Genomic DNA, 16,917 nt, shown 5'->3' with positions numbered 1-16,917 from the left:
GAGAAAAACCTTCCCTACCATGGTGGATTCTAAGAACTCTAAGTCATGCCTAGCCTGTTGGTCTGTCAGCATGAACCTGTGCAACTGTGCTGATAAGAATTTTGAAATCATTTTACTACATCTTCTCCCTAACTCATGGAAAGAAAACTTACTTGAATGTCTGAATAATTTAGCCTGGGGCAAAGCAATGTTAACTCACCTGCACTCCCCTGCTAAAAATTGCATTGGGTTTATGTACTGGGCAGGAGGTTATGTACCTTATTGCTTAAAATTTGAAAAAGAATATATTTTAACAACTGTCCATTTTATGGAACTTTATATGTATATAGGATGAAACTGTTTCATCAATTAAATAGAATTGACACAGCTATTTTCACTTGTACAGTGAAAAGGGACTCTAGGTAAAAGAGAAAACTGATTTGTATACAAATATAATTGCAGATAAAACAAGCAGATTCAGATTGGTTTTTTCCTAAAAATAAAAAAGGCAATATCATGAAAAGTGCTAGACATGTACTGGCAGTCTGTTCTTTGTTTCTGAAACTTACAAGTTTTGAAAGTAGAATTATTCATAGACAAACTCTAGGTTAGGAGATAGTTAATAATTTCTGAATGTATTATAAGTAATTCAGGATTTGTTGCTTATTATATTTTATCATGGTAGCTGTATTGGGTCAGCTGGAGATGGAGTTCATTTTTGCACAGCAGCACTCACAGTGCTGTGCTTTGCTTTGGTAGCTAGAAAGGTGTTCACCTTTAAAACACCCTGTTTGGCTACTACTGAGCAGTGCTTGCACAGCACCAAGGCTGCCTCTCCAACATTCCTCCCTCACCAGTAGTACCTAAGTAATAATCAAGTAATCGGTTATCTAGGAGGAAGTAAGGAATTTTCATTTCTCACTATTTGGAAGCTGGAGTAACCAATCAAGTAGAGCCTTATTACACTGATGTTTATATATTTAAGAATAGATTTTCACTTGACTTTAGATTTTAGCTCGTGTTAATTACCTCTTACTAACTACCACAAGGCAATATACAGGTTTTTCTTACTGATAATACAATCTAAGTGATTTTTTGTTAGGTCTTTGGCCCAAATTAGGGAGTTGCTTTGAAATGTTCTGCAGCTAAACAGCTTTTATTAGTGTCTATGCTTCCTTTGGTAGCTCCTATAGTTTGTTAGCAAGAAGTGTCTCAGGTGCCTCAATGTTCCCTTAGCCCCTGTCTAATTACTTACAGATGCTATCATTCCTCCATGTTTTACTTAAGGTTTTATCTGCCCAAATGTTGTAGTACTGCAGACCTGACTTTCACCACTGAAATTCTCGTTCACCTTCTCAGCTCTGTATTACGCATAACATAGCCAAAGGTAAAGATCATGCCTATGCTTAGGAATAAAAAACTAAGTGGTATGGTATCAATATAATTTTGAAATAATTCGTCAGTTTATATATAAATATGAGTTTTGTTAGTTTTACTTGAATACATTTATAAAAAGATTATACACTAAAGCTTAATGTCTTTAATAAAGACTTTAATAGACTTCTAGTGTTGAACTGAAAACATCTAGATTATTAATACTGTGTTCAGAAAACTTCACTTGTCTAATAACTTTTTAGCAAATAGCAGAATTTCTGATAATACTGAAGAGCAAATGTAGCTTCATATGGAATGCTTCATTTTAGTATTTGCTTAATCCTGTAATTCATATTATACTTTAGTTTTTTAACTGCTAGTAAAAACAAAAGTGTATAAAAGTATATCAAAAATATATAAAATTCAAACACAATCATGAAGAGCTTCTTGTACATAATATCTCATTCTCAGTAAAAAATATTTGAGAGGAAATGTGTCATATACTCCTGATTCAGTAGCTATATTTAGAATTAGACAATGATGACATCTTGTGATGAAAGTCTTGAATGGATTTGCCAGATCTTTGGCCTATGTTTTCCTACTGGTGACATGTAGAAAGACTGCCCTTAGATTTCTAGGGAAATCTCTTAAGAAGCAATTAGAGGAGCACTGAAAGGAGAGATTCAAAACTGAGTGAGTATGGTGATGAGAACTTCACAGCATGTATTCAGAAACAAAAAAACTTGAAGCAGACTTTTCAGTTGATAGCCATACAGGTACTGGAGGAATAAACTTAAAACTACAGAGAGAAAGCTGGCTGTTGATGTCCTCTGAGGGCATGTAGCATTCAACATCTGAATAACTTAACACTGAAGTCAAAAGAAAAAGTGCTGACCAGGAAACACATAAGAATCAACCTCAATGATAACAGACAAAAACCCCCAAACACTAGCCCAAGGAATACAGAACCTCTTGGTAACAGAGGAAATGAAAGATTCTGCTGGTTAGTGATGATCTACTGAAGCTAATGTGGAAACATCTCTGCCACCTGGCACTTAAGTTATGGCTGATTTGTTTCTTCACAAGAGTCAAATTTTGCAACAGCTATTTATTGGGAAAGAAATTACATTACTGCCTAGAAAAAAAAGGCTCAAAAAGGTAGATGTCAACAAAATTCAGAGAATTTATCTAAAAAAAATCTCTAGGGTGCAAGTTAAAGAGAAATCTGTGGGCTTTTCAACAGAACTCTACTAAAGACCATAGTATAAGCTTCACCAATGGGAAGAAAAGAAAGTGTAAAAGACCAGCTTAGTTAAATTTTCATCTCTTCTTTCACCTTAGGCATAATGAGGAAAATTTCTCTCTTTACTAAGCATGATGGAATAACATGCATGTAGAGACAAGTCAGAAGTGCCAAAGCACTCAGTTAGATGCAACTAGCAAGAGAAATTTAAGATTTAATATAACATAATTATATCAGTACCTTAATAGACAGAGGAACGAAGAAATCTTCAGCACCTAAGAGAGGTACTGCAGGAAAGGAAAACCTGCTTGGAGTAAGTGCAGAGAAGGCAAAAACATACAGTGATTTTTTTATTATACATGTTTATCGAAGAGGTCTTCAGTGAACATATGACATGTAAATAATCCTAGAGGTAGAACCTCAACTGTAGATAAGGAAGGAGCAGATTATATAGGCTAGGGATTTTACAACTTATTTAATGAACTTCAATTTGTGTTACATAGCTGTCTGAAAAAGTTCTGTTAGTGGGTTTCTGTGAGAATTCTTGGAAGATGATATCAGGTACCAAAAGACTAAACACGAATGACATTGAACTTATCTGTAAAAGAGGAAAGGAAGGAGAATGTGGGGAATTATTTTCAATTCACAGAAAAGTCAATGAACATATAAACTACTTAAAGTAGCTAGAAAATAGAAAAGAAATACGTAAGAGGCAATATGGATTTACCAAGTGCAAACATATTAAAGCAATCTAATTCCATTCTAGGAGTGGCTATCAGATTTTGTAGGTAAGAAAAGAACAGTAGATGTCCAGTATTTGGACTTTAGTTAAGGTTTTGACATTGTCCAATATGGGTTTTTGTAAATTAATTAAGAAAGCATGAGCTTGATGGAAATGATGGTAGGTCAGATAGATGAATCTTACTCGTAATGGCTGAATTCAGACTTCAGGAGTGTAGGGCTGCATTGAGTACATCTGAGCCACTAATACTGAGTTAGATAAGCAGGCACTTTTTTGTTATTGTTTATCATATCTAAATGCCTGAAGCATGGCAAATGGCACTGGAAGTGCCTTAGAGGACCTCCTCAGATGTAACTGTCTAAAACTAGCTAAGATGAACCTTCCTCTCGTATCCCCAAGATAAAATTATGAAGGTGATGTATTGAAGCATCCAAATAGATTATTAAGGAGATTATAACCTCGGTTACATTCAACAACATCTCGAAGACTTTTGAGTATTTGCTAGAATGAAAAGAATAATGGTTGGGGGATAACTGCCCTTGGCCTGAGTCTGAATGGAAATGTTCACTGTTTTAAATCCCTTTGCGTCTATTTTGTAATGATTCTGTGACTACTGTAATAACATGATTTAGAAGGAATGTGTCTACAAGGTAAAGTAAAAAGAAGAAATACTACAATTTGATATTTTCTTTGCCTACAATTTTTTCTCTGTAATAAAAAGTGTTTCAAGACATGCATAGCAGTATTTCTGTGTTAGTTGGAGCTTGGTAGCTGTTCAGGTTTGTTATTCAGAGTTTACTTATATTTGCAAATCACTTGAAAGGGAATAATCAAAAAATATTCTACTTCAGAAAAAAAATTTAATGTGGGTTATGGATATCATATCATCATCATGATTAAAGCTAGAATTGTTTCAAATCAGAGCAATTAAATAATGACTAAGGAAATAATTGTTGAAGGTCATTCCACATCAAAATAATCTACAATCGTTTTAGCATTGTGCTGGGCTTTTGAGAGAGCCACTTCTGTCAAATATGTTCCAGCATATGGAGGGTGATTTACAATTTTATAATTCTACTAGGCATGAAGTCTTTTTTGGTTACTATCCATAAATGCACTAACCAGTTGCTGTGTGTATACAAGTGCACTGTAGTCAGAATTTTTTTGATCAGCTGAGCGTGTACCTATCCTCAAGTGCCCTCATTGTTCCACCTCTCAGGGTAGAGTTTACGGAATTATCTTCAGTTTCTTGATCTACAATTTTAGTTTAAAATGTAATATATGGATAAGCCTTTTTCTTACAGCTGATGTAAGCAAAATTCTTTTTGCATTTAGCAAGTTTGTATTTTACTGAAGTTTTTTTGTTGCCCTTTGTGAGAACAGTGCCTTTTCCTCTGCTTGGAGGTAATCCTAGCATCACATGCAGCATCTATGTCAAGTTCTTCCACAAACAAGATCTGATTGCTTCTTGATGTACCCACTATATGTTTCTACTTCATGTAGTACATATTTAATGCCAGAGATTGACAACAGGTCACAGAGCACTGTACCTTTTGTACAGTGCACTGTACCTTTTGTACATTTTGTAGTGTACTTTCTCAAATCTTTCATATCAGGATGAAAGTTGTAGACAGTCATCATATAAAACTTATTTTCTTTGTTTATTTTTCCTTTTCTACTGTTACAACCAAGGTTATTATTGATGATTTCTCTTTTGCAGTATGGGGAAAATTGTAAGATATCTTACTCTTCAGATTTGCAAGGGACATGAGTTTGAGCACAAAGTAGACATGACTTCAGCAGCCTAGGAAAAGATGGAATCAGGTGGGGCCACAGACAGAAAAGCTGAATGAGAGGAATAAGTGCTCGTGTTGTGCCCTTTATATCTGTAATATAATTAGAATTGGATAAACCTTTGACTGCCTGAAGCTACATGGCTTGGTTTACTCTCTTTCTTCCATCTGTTCCACTACCACTACTCAGAAATGAAGCCTTCATCGTCTCTAGTGTGGTTCTACCTATAAAAGCTAAAATCTCACTCAGAAGTCATCAAACTTTCTTAACAAATGAAGCCTTGTTACATTGGCCCTTTTCTATCTGCTGCCATATGGTTGCAGTTTTGGCAAAGTGGTCTTCCTCCAAAGCTGTTAATATCCTCCCTCCTCCAAAGGCTGAAAACAGATAAAATATAAGTACTTAATTAAGGCAGAATTTTAATTGGATATGTGTAGGCATGTTGGCATAAGGCAGATTTCACAGTGGTAAGTTATATACTTGAAATTATATATTTTTATTGCAATTTAGTACCTGTTTTGCAGCATTTATCTTTTCCTTTTTAAATCTCTGAGTGATTAAGCAAAGAGCTTTGATAAGGTGGATTTCATTAATAGAATTTAATAAAATGAGCCATGCACCTTCTCATAAAGTGGGAGACATCTTAAGCTTACAGTTTTGAACACATAACTTTATAATTTTGCAGTAGCCAACCACAACAACCAGACTATAAAATGAGGATAACATGACTTCCCTCCTAACTTCCACCTTTCCTTTGAAGCTGATATGCTGTGCAAAAAGACAGAAATATCTGTAGCATCATAGATACCAAAAAAAAAAGTAAAAGGCAGAGGGAACCCGACTCTGTAGCTGATAGAAGAGGGACCCAAACAGAGGAAACAGCTTCAGCAGCTGGTCACTGCTCCCAGTGCTGTTTGAAGCCTCCTCAATAGGAAATGCAGATGCAGTCTGAAGTTTTTAAGATGCAAGTCTTTGAACTCTTTACCATCAATTATAGGACTGCGCTTTAGGGAAGAGAGCCACACATTTGGGTTTGATTCTACACTTCCTTGTATCTTATTAATAACTGGAAAGTGAAGGTGGAATTTTAAGTTGCAGTGGTAGAACAGCTGGGGGGAATTTGTGTAAATGAAGTCAATATGAGATGTTACGGAAGGTGAAATTGATTCTTCTTTTAGGCAAAACTGGTTTCAGTCACACATGTTCTCTTATGGACTTTCTCACACTCAGGACCCAAAAGCACCAAGGTGTGCATGTGTGCATGGCCAAGGTGCCTGTCCATGGTCATTTATGTGTGTTGTGGTAGCCTGACTATTGCATTCTTATTGTATTTGTAGAGTTCCTTTTGATTAGAAAAAATAAACTAGTTTTCATAGATCTTTAGGGATCAACAGTTGCTATGATGCAGTCCTTTTGATACAAAATTTTCTTCGGTGACGTTTATTGATTTTGCTTTCTTTTCTCAGATATTTTTAGGTCATCCTTTTGGAATAAGAGGAAGATGAATATCACATGCAGTGTGCTGTGATATTGTTGCTGTAGCATAGGGTCTTCTCCTGATAGGTTGTCTGAGCTGTTGTTTTATCAGAGCACACTCCTTCTCGTCCTGACAGAAACATACTCCCTAGTGCTTTACCACTGGCAGCAATGTCCTTGGTTATCAGTACAGACCATACCTTTAATTCTTCGAGGCACTGTTTCTTCTGGTGCTTTCACACAGATATTTCTATCCATGCATTATTCATACCAATCTTCATATTTCTGTTTCTATTATCTGCATTTCAAAATATTTGAATGGTAATTTAAGTGTATGTAATCATCTAGATTATAAAATAGTGGAGAACAGAAGCCATGTAGCTGCAAAATATGAGGAAGAAATATTTTGGCACCTATTTACTGAGAACATGATGAGTCCTAATGTATTGCATGGCACTGAACTTACCTAAAGATCATATAAATTCTACAGAAAATATCACATATAATTGGGTTGATGTTTTCTTGACTTCTACACTTAAAAGCCTAAACAAGAGATAAAGATGCATCTGTTTTAACGACCCATTGAATCCCAAACCAAACCTTATAGACAACTGGGCAAACTGCAGGATAATGTAGAGCTTTTAGCTATTTTATAGTAAATGCAATGGGAGTTGGATGCAAAAAGCTGCAGGCATTTATTTTATTTTCTGTTATTCATATATTCCTATTATATTAGTAATTTTACCCTGTAGTTTCATAAATGTAATATTCAGCTATGTACTCTCCATACACCAATTAATCAGAGGTGTGTTTGAAACAGCCTACTACAAAGGAAGACATAGGCTAAGCAGAAAATAAAATAAAAATATGTCATCAGACCATATTTATCCATGTAGTCTTTAACTCTGATACATTTTCCTTTTACATTTCCACTCTGTCTTTAAGTGCCTGTTAACATAAACCTTTTATCTCTGTCCATGCTTTTCGCTTTTTCTCTTCAGTGTTAGGCTTTTTTTTCCAAAACTGTTGGAAAGCAACTCAGTCATTGTATTCACAGACTTAAATAAATGATTTCTGGTATATGTCTTCTAGAAGGAATAGAGAAGATTGATAGCAAACAAAGAAACTTAGGAAAATGGAGCTACGATATTATAAATATTGATATTCATCAGACAGTAAATGTATAGCCTAATTCTTGTCAATTTAGGTTGTAGTCTACTCGTGGCCATCAGACCTGCTCATGCCAAATTTAGGTACTCTGCAATAGGACTGCTTGAACAAAGGAGTCTTCTACAAAGTCTCTTCTAACTGGAGGATTGACATGTAATTTTGACTTAATATGCTGAGAGTTCCGAGGTATTTCCCCACATGAGATGTAATATTTTAGTGAAAAAGCATAGAAGATTCAGACCCCATTCCAATACTGATATTTTTTCCCTTTTAAAAAGTAAAAACTTGGGCAGTCTGGTCTGCTGTACTGTTATTTCTGAGAAAACAAACTTCTTTCCCCCCCCCCCCCCCCCCCCCCCCCCCCCCGCCCCAGAATACAAACGATGTATTCTTCCTTGGAAAGTGTATACTAAAAGTTTTGTCAGATCTAAAGGTACTTATTTTTTAATTTCTAGAAATACTTATTCTCAGAAAGAGGAGTAATGCATACCAAATCCCTAACATCTCTTCTTTTATTTGGATATTAAACTAATATCTGATCCTTATGTTCTACTGTTAAATATGGTTAAAACAGAAGTCTTTATGACCACAAACATGAACAATTTATGCACAGTTTGAATATACTACTCAAATCTATGAAAATTCAAATAGTGTACTTACCACTGTTTCTAAAGCCTTGTTTCGGTATCTTTAAAATATTCTCACATTAAATAATTTCTCTTTAAAGAAGTGAGAGATACTGAGTTACGAAGAAGACATGTATGTTAATAAGTAGATGTGTCATGATATAGACCTATACTATATTCATATAAACCCATATTATCTGTTTTGAGACAGAGTGCAGAATAGTGTGAATACACAATGCAAAACTCGGAAAATCAGATTTTCAATGACTTCCACACTCATGAAACTCAGAATATATTGACAAATAATAGTAAAATGGAGAATTAAGTAGCATGATGTTTAGGCATGTTTGGGTACAGTGCTTAGAAGAATTGTATATGTTTCTGTACAGAAAATCAGAATTAACTGAATAACAGTTATTCTCACTTTAAAAGTTTGGATATATCTGCCTATGGCCTAACTTTGCAAAATCACACTGATAAAAACAAATAAGGTTAGATCTCAAATTAATTGGTTGTGAAAGTTGTTTAAAGATATTACTTATATTACTTCCTGGCTTCTATTGGTAGTAAATGGGTCCCTAACTCAAAAGTGGATTTTAAAACATTTCTGAGGATAATAATGTTAATGCTGCAATCTGCTCTTCCTGGTCAATTCACTCCTCTGTTGGACCAATCCCTAAAGTCACTGAGCTGCATAGAATGTATCTTTTTGCACTATGAGGTTGAATACATTGCTGAGCTTTGCCCATCTAGAAAGGAGATAAAAGGATCAACGAAAGTAGATTGCAGATTTCAGAACTTGAAAAAAGATTGATTAAAACATTTTCAAAGTTATTCCCAGTAAGACTGAGGTCTTGGCTGTGTCTCCACTGAACCACAGCAGTACAGGAGGGGTACTAATATTCTTTGTCGTTTCCACAAGGACAGTTGGGCTGGATTTCACAAAGTTAATGCCAGAGTGTTTGTTGTTGTGCCTAAAAAGTAACAAGCCAATGATGCCCTCATTCTATAATGCTCTCATAATCATTCTACTGTAACTCTTAGAGGTTGATACTTTTTTCAAGCCATGATAAATGACGTGAAAAGAATTATCAGATTACTTGAAAGTTTTAGAAGCCACGTGCTTAGGTTCAGCTTTTTCCTTGCTGTTTAATCGGAACCTTGCAACTATGTAGCCATTTACAGACATGTATATTAATATTTTATTCAACTTATTTGACTAAATTGAACAGCATTTATTTCTAAAGCAGAATCAAATTCAATATAAGGTTGAAAAATGTATGTAGCATAGGAATTAGCACATCAGTGGAGTTAAAAGTATCTGATGAAAAACGAAGCTTTCACAACCTGTGGCCAGGAAATACTTTAAAGGCAACAGAATATTCTTAACGTCTAAAATAGATTTTACAGATTTGCCCTTATTAATCACTTTATTATTTTCATATGTGGTTGCTAAGGGCAAATCTCTAAAACTTTGTACAGTATCTCTGGTGGTGGTTTATATGAGATGATAGGGGTGTTAATCTTACAAATATGTTAGGATTAGAGATGTTATGGCAAGTGAGACTATGATGAAGTTTATCTTTCATGAATTATATAGAGAGCTAAGTCTACTAAAACTGAATTAATAACAGTTTCTTGAAAGTTCAGCTGATTCACTCATGTTTCCTTCTAGTAGTCCTTAGATTTAAATAGATAGGGATCCTTGGAAGTTCACATTTCTAGTAATCACAAGAACATCGCATGGTAGTTGAAAAATCTTTGGCTTGTTATAGACTTTACGGCACACCAAATTGTTTCTAGTTTTAATTCCACCTACAGAAAATGAAGTAATTCAGAATACTGAACTTATTAAAGTGAATCCGTTTGCTTTCTAACCCAGACTGTTAACCTGATTTCATGATTGTACCACTAGGATCAGTATCTTCTTGTTTCATATCCCTATTTTCAGGAAGATAGTGTATTTGAATGCCTTCACATCCTTCAAAAATTATTTGCTATTTACTACTTACCCCCCCTACATCATAATTTACGATACCAGGAACTTCACAAAACTGCTTTTCTGCTTTTATCCATTGCTGTCTTTAGCTCTTTATTTTAGGTTATTGCGTTATTTCAAGTCTGGGATGGTTGAGGTTAAATTATTGATTGCTAATATGAATTTCCATTAAATACTAATAATAGCATTTAGTTTAAAGTGGTGAGATTTTCTGGAATCTATTTCTAAAGTGTATTTATTACTCATGACTTCATGTGTGAGTTTAGATAAATATTTCTTATGAACTCTGCTGTTTGACTGCTTTTCTATTTACAGGATATGATGGCCCATCTCAGTTACTTAGTGCTACTTCTGTTCTGTGATAGGCTATTTGAAATGTTTTATAGAGCATAATTCCAAAGAATATATTATCTTGTCAGTAGACAAATCCCCTACTTCCATATGAATGTGGCATTTATGTAGAGACCAGCCATTCTTCTCAGATTTATGCAAGAAAGAAATCCACGTTTGTGAAAGTTTTTGAACTATGAATAGCTAGAAATATAGACAGCTTTAGACCGGAGTGTAAGAGAATAACTGTAGGTGTTGGGTTTGCTTATTAAACCATCTCAAGTTTTGATCTGCTTTGTAGTATAGGAAATAATCATTAATATGTTACAAAACATTAGTGGAATCAGTCTGATGAGTGTATTTTCAGCTAACCTGTACCTGTAGGACTACTTGAGCTCTTGCTGAGATCCATTAGTCTTGACAAATGAACTATGGAAGGAATGATTCCTGGAGTACAGTTTATGAAACTTGACCAGAAAGTTGCATTTTTTTCATTCCAATTTCTAAAACAAAAAGCCATGCAGGACTAAGTACAATGCCATGAGAGGTATTTGCACTTCTGTAAGCATCAACACAGATTCCTGAGACAAGATCCTGGGCTCCAGAGGTGGGAGAGTGAGAATAGAGTTATCGGCATGAGGGAGCTCATAGACAGGATGAACAGGGTTTATATAATCTCATCCATATGCAAGCAGTCCAGTGAGTTGCCAGGGCTGTGCCAGCATGACACCCACTCAAGTAACATCTTTATTATTCATTGAAAGATACTGCAGTTTTCTTTTGGTGCTGCAGAGTCTGTGTTAGCAGGGGATAAATATTACAGAAGGTCGTTATAGGGTTTTTGTGTAATAAAGTAAGTTCCTGTTGAGAACCTGACTTCTTGTCAGAGAGCAGAGAGGGATGGTTGTTCCCTAAAGGCCAAGAGCTGTGCCCTCACCCGCAGTCCCATGGGGTCTGCGCCCAGTGGGCAGAGCCAGGTGCTGGTAACACATTCCACTGACCACCCCAGACAGGCCTCTGAGAGATGACTTGGTCCAGGGTCCATTGAGGGAGCCCAGCCAGGATAGAAATGGGTTAGGGACAGAAATGGAGATAATGCTGTAACATGGGTTCATAATCCATGCAAGAGGCAGGGCTGAAGATGGGGCTGGAAAAAAGACACAATTTATGTCTGAGGGGTCTATCCAGGAGAAAAACTACCTACATCCATCTTGTGGTTAGGACCAGAGGCATGGCCAGAAACTGGCACTGCTTCGCATTGCTGGGGCAGTAACCAATGGTCCCAGACTTACCTGAAATGAGGTCTTGGGCTGTGGGTGGGGTTAGGAAGACCTGGGGAAATGCTGGGCATGGGCATCAAGGCCCATTGGTGCCCTCAGAGCACAGATGCCCCTGGTTTTTGTTCATTATTATAATTTTGTTGTATCATATCAGTGAAATATGGTTGCGTCTGATTTATATATCATTATTTTCTAAAATTTTGGGTGTTCTAGAGAAGAAATAAATGAGGGGTAGTTCAGACAGGTTTTTTTAGTAAAGAATTTCAAGTTACTTCTGCTTCCATTTAAACATACTTTTTCCAGTACAGGTTTAGAGTATCAACTTTGCAATTAGCTGCTGGTTAATGTTGAAGAACTAATGCATGTAGCAGTTGTCGTGCTGTATCTAATCTATACCTCAAATACCTAATCCAACGTAGTCTCAACTCTAAAGAAATCTGCTTTAAAGGATTTGAAAGGGGATGTGGGATTAAAAATTAAGGAAAAGGAAAAAGGCAGATGCGAAACAAAGCAACAAATTGTTGTAGCTGGAGGTGAAGGATGACAAAAGAGCAAGTGTTCATACTTTACAAGGAGAATAAGTAGAAGTGGGATAAGTAGGGAGCATAGAAAATTAATTATAAAATGAAGCTAGAAGGAACAGAGAGGAGAGAAGAGAATTCTCTAATCACCTGAGGAGTTCACTCTAAAATCTGGTGCATCAGGGGCAAGGGAGCCTTTGAACCCAGCTAGGCAGAAGAAAACAAAGTGTCACACTGTGTAAGGTTGAATCTGATTTATAAAATAACCCAAAGAGAAATATTTAGCCTTCTATCATGTATACTTTCAAGATTCAGAATTTCAAAGATATGTGTCAGTACTGGCGTCTCATTTCTACAGCTCCCCACAGGACCTTGCAGAGTTACCAAATCTATTAAATTGTTACCATTTTTTATCAGCTGTATTTAACTTCTTGAGATATGTCTACTCTTTTTTGAGCACTTTCTTCGAATAGATCTGTTACCCAGTTCTGTGTTACCCAATTTTGCTTGTTTGCTAGTCCAGTGTTGCTCAGCACAGAGCTGTAAAAATATTTGCTCAAATCTGAAATTACATAAATTTGGGTTTACGGTGCCAGGAATTATAGTGCAGAGGGTTGAGCTTGCTTGGTATTTTTAGCAAAACTATGTAATATACATTTTATGTATATTTATACACTCAGTGTACTAGTTTTTAACAGTAGTCTAAAATCTTTACTGAATTAAATAAAATATTTTGATTGGTCATGGTGTCATGTAAATTTTTGAGGGTTTTTCTTTTTTCTTGCTAGACAAAACCAGTGAAAATGATTACTCATGGGTGGTGAGTGTAGTGTTACTATTATCCTGTAGAACGTCCCGAGACAAGCACAGAAATTGCTCTGAGACAGTAAGTCCTTTTTTCAGAAAATATTATTAACTTCCATTGAAGCCAGAATAAGGATGCACACATTTACCCCTTGGATGTGAATATGATTCCTGGACAAAATGACAGGCAACTGAAAGCTCTTTGTCCTACCAAAGGAATTTGCATTAGATAGAATAATTTCATAGGATAGTGGGGATCTACTGAGACTGGGATTCATATCAACACTGCCTCCAGAAGCAGGAACTCCTTCACTGCTCATGGAGACGGGGGGAAAAAGCAGCTGAATTCTAATTGAATCTTAATGGTGTCTTTCCTAAGTGCAATACAAGATTACAGTAATCTATTATCCTTGTGATGGCATTCAAAATGCAAAGAGACATTCCCTTAATTTCCTCCATTTCCCATGGATGGAGAGGATGACAGAGGAAGGATGGAAGATGAATCCAGCTCTCCTTTCAACCCTCTTTCTCACATCATATTTCATCAACCACCAAACTGTCAGAAAAATCCATAAAGGACAACTAAGCATAAAGACGCTATTTCTCTTTCAGGAAGGCATTGAGCTGCAAATTGCTGGAAACTGGGAGAATACTAGGAAAGAATCACTCCATCTTATTCTTATGCTCTTCTGTAGTGATCTAATAGTAGCCACTGTGAATGAAGCTGATGAATGATGAAGCTAGATGAAGTTAGATGAGCTAGATGAAGCTGTGTTGTGATCCAATAGAGTTGAACCTGTGATCTTGCAGTGAAACATCTGTCTGTTCTTAACTAATTTTTGCAATTCAGTAGCTTGCATCTTAGATTTCTATTCTGTAAGCCAAGGATATAAATCTGACTGAAGTCAGGACTAATACAATGCTATATAATATAGTTTGATTATCCTGATGTCTTTAGAAAGAAATTATCCCCCAGATCAGAATCTGGAAAGACTATCTCAAGCAATCTTGCTGCACGTTACTAAATAGCTATTGCTCGGCACTATAGTAATGACAGTCTTGGGTAGAACAACCTGCCCTGAGTCCTAGTCCACTGAACAGGGTGGGTTCTGAAGGAGACTAAATTAAAGTTGCCAAAGCGATCACCTGAACATGAAAAATACTCTAACTTTGAAGTTTCTGTAATAAATATATGTTTTATGAAATAGCGGAGTATTTTGACTGAGCTGTTTCTGGGAAAATAATACATCAACAGTCAGAAATCCGAAGTCGTAGAAAGGCCAGTGGGGTTCACAAAGTACAGTTCGCTGTTGACAAATAATCTGTCAAGTAAAATGAATTGTCTTTGTTGAATTTGTAGTTATAGTTATTATAGATACAGCTATTGTACTTACATAGTGGTAAGGTAGAGTTATAATCAATATTGATGTAAAAATCAGAAAAGAACTCTGAGGATGATTTTCCTAGTCAATAAGGGTTGTTCCATTAGCTTGATTAGCTGTGATCTGAGAGCTATTTTTGTGAGTTCTGAGCTACACATAAGCAATGGAATGTAACCTTTAGATTATAGATACTAGATAGTGTTATTTAAATTCAAGCTGTTACTATTGAATTTGTTTTCTTTCTGTATGTCATGAAAAATGTCTCTAAAAGCACTTTCAGAAAAATATTCAGCATCACCAAACATGATCTTCCACATTGTCATCATCATCCAAAGAGCCAGGCTGCTGACAGAAGTTACAGATTTTATGTAAGGCATCCAGGTTTTTCAGAGTTTTATGAAAAAGACCGTTTAAAATCTAAGCCTTTTGAGTAGCCTAATAATATAACTGAAATGCATACGATAAAGCAGAACACTGCATACACTTCTTGGAACCTACTATACTTCTCCCATAATAAACTTTCTTTAATTATAGTGGCCTGCTGGATGTTAGGCACAGTTGTTCTGATACAACATCCTGTTCCTAGCTATTCTTATCTCCTCTCAGGAATACATGTTGTTAGATTCATTTGTTCACTAGAACACCCTGTCATGCTAACTGCCGTAGCACAAGTTCTGTCACAATGTCGACAGGTAACTTTTTATCTGGCTGAAATAATATAAAGAGAAAAATTATATCCTGTTTAGCATTGGATAAGGCTGAAGGCTTTAATAATAATTAAAAAAAAGTTTACTGTACTTACTATAGCATCCTTTTCTTCTCCAGCTCTGCTAAACTCTCTACCAGCTTACCTAAATGAACCATTCTTTCATATTGTGATATATTCTTCACTCAGAAATTTTTTGGTCAGTAGCTACTGAAATTCTCCAGTGTTTGATTCCTTAGCACCAGAAGTGTTTAGCAATGTTTGACAGGTATTTACCTACTAAAAAAAGAATTGTTTTTAATAGTCTATTCATAATGACTAGGGGAGCACCTCCTCTAGAAATAATCACTGCAGTTCTTTCTTTTCCTCAGTCAAAAAACAAATAAAGAAAAATCAAGAAAGAAGAATCCATACTGTTAACAGTACAGAAAATAAAATTGATGAGACCTTAAATTACTTAGCATTTAGAGCAGATATGCCTTACAACATATTTGAAATCATGTGCTCTCTGATATCACAGATTCAGTCAATTCCAAACCCCACAATAAATATATTCTGAGTCCCCTTGGGAACAAGATGTCTTGTAGAAATTGTTGTATAGTGTAGCAGATGGCATATTTCTTGTAGACATCACTTCACTGTGCTTCTTCTATTGCCTTGGAGAAGGAAGAACCAAGTGCTGCTATCTCTGTAAGAGACTTACATGTCACTTTTCCTGTGTGGGAAAGGGTACATCTTTTTAGATTGTGGTATCACAGAAGGATTATCATGGGATTTATGTCCTTCGAAATCATAGGAAAGCACACCAATATGTAGACGTGTTGCAAGTAAGACAATCCCATACAGTCAGTTTTTCAATGTCAGGACCAGCTTTAGGTATAAACAAAGTAGGCGCTACCTGCAGCAGCACAATAGTGGGGCTGGCACTGAATCATAGACTAGCAAAATTAAGAGATAGTCTTTAGGCTCAAAGCAGTAGCTTCTGCTCTAGGTTACAACTGCACTGGCTCAGAAAAACTGTCCAAGCAGCCCCCCTGAGGTAAGACACCTGAACTGGCCAAAAGTCTGAAGATCTAAAGAGCTGCAAGTTCCCTAATACAAACATTCCTGTCTCTGTTCTGTTCTCTCCTTTACCTTGCTACAACCTTTGGCTGAAGAAGGAGCAAAAAAAAGTCTTGCGGATCACAAGATGCTTCAGCAATAAGACAACAGTCAGGGATGAGGACTAGGCAGCAAGCTGACTGTGTTTCTCCCTAGTTTCTTTCCCCTTGCTGAGCAACCTTATGTTGTGTTGATGGATTCAGATGTTTAGTTATACTGGCAAAGGACACTGGGACGAGCAGCTATAATCATCCAGTGCTGGAGCCATGGAGATAGTTAGACACAGTACCAACAGCTACATGAGGAAATGTGTCTGGGGAGCCACTCAAAAACTGAATTTTGCCTACACTGTTGCTAGGCATAGAGCCAAGCACTTCTCGTCATTGGCAG

The 16,917-nt window shown here is 36.2% G+C and overlaps 1 protein-coding gene across 1 annotated transcript in view; it reads left to right on the top strand.

Annotated features, from left to right (window-relative positions):
- Positions 1–16,917, top strand: part of ANKS1B (ankyrin repeat and sterile alpha motif domain containing 1B) — a 418,757-nt gene that overhangs the window by 209,798 nt on the left and 192,042 nt on the right.

The sequence above is a fragment of the Chiroxiphia lanceolata genome, chromosome 5 (genome assembly GCF_009829145.1).
Source record: "Chiroxiphia lanceolata isolate bChiLan1 chromosome 5, bChiLan1.pri, whole genome shotgun sequence".
NCBI classification, from domain to species: Eukaryota; Metazoa; Chordata; class Aves; order Passeriformes; family Pipridae; genus Chiroxiphia; species Chiroxiphia lanceolata.
Note: the sequence above shows the minus strand (reverse complement) of the source record. Positions and strands in the feature narration are given on the sequence as shown.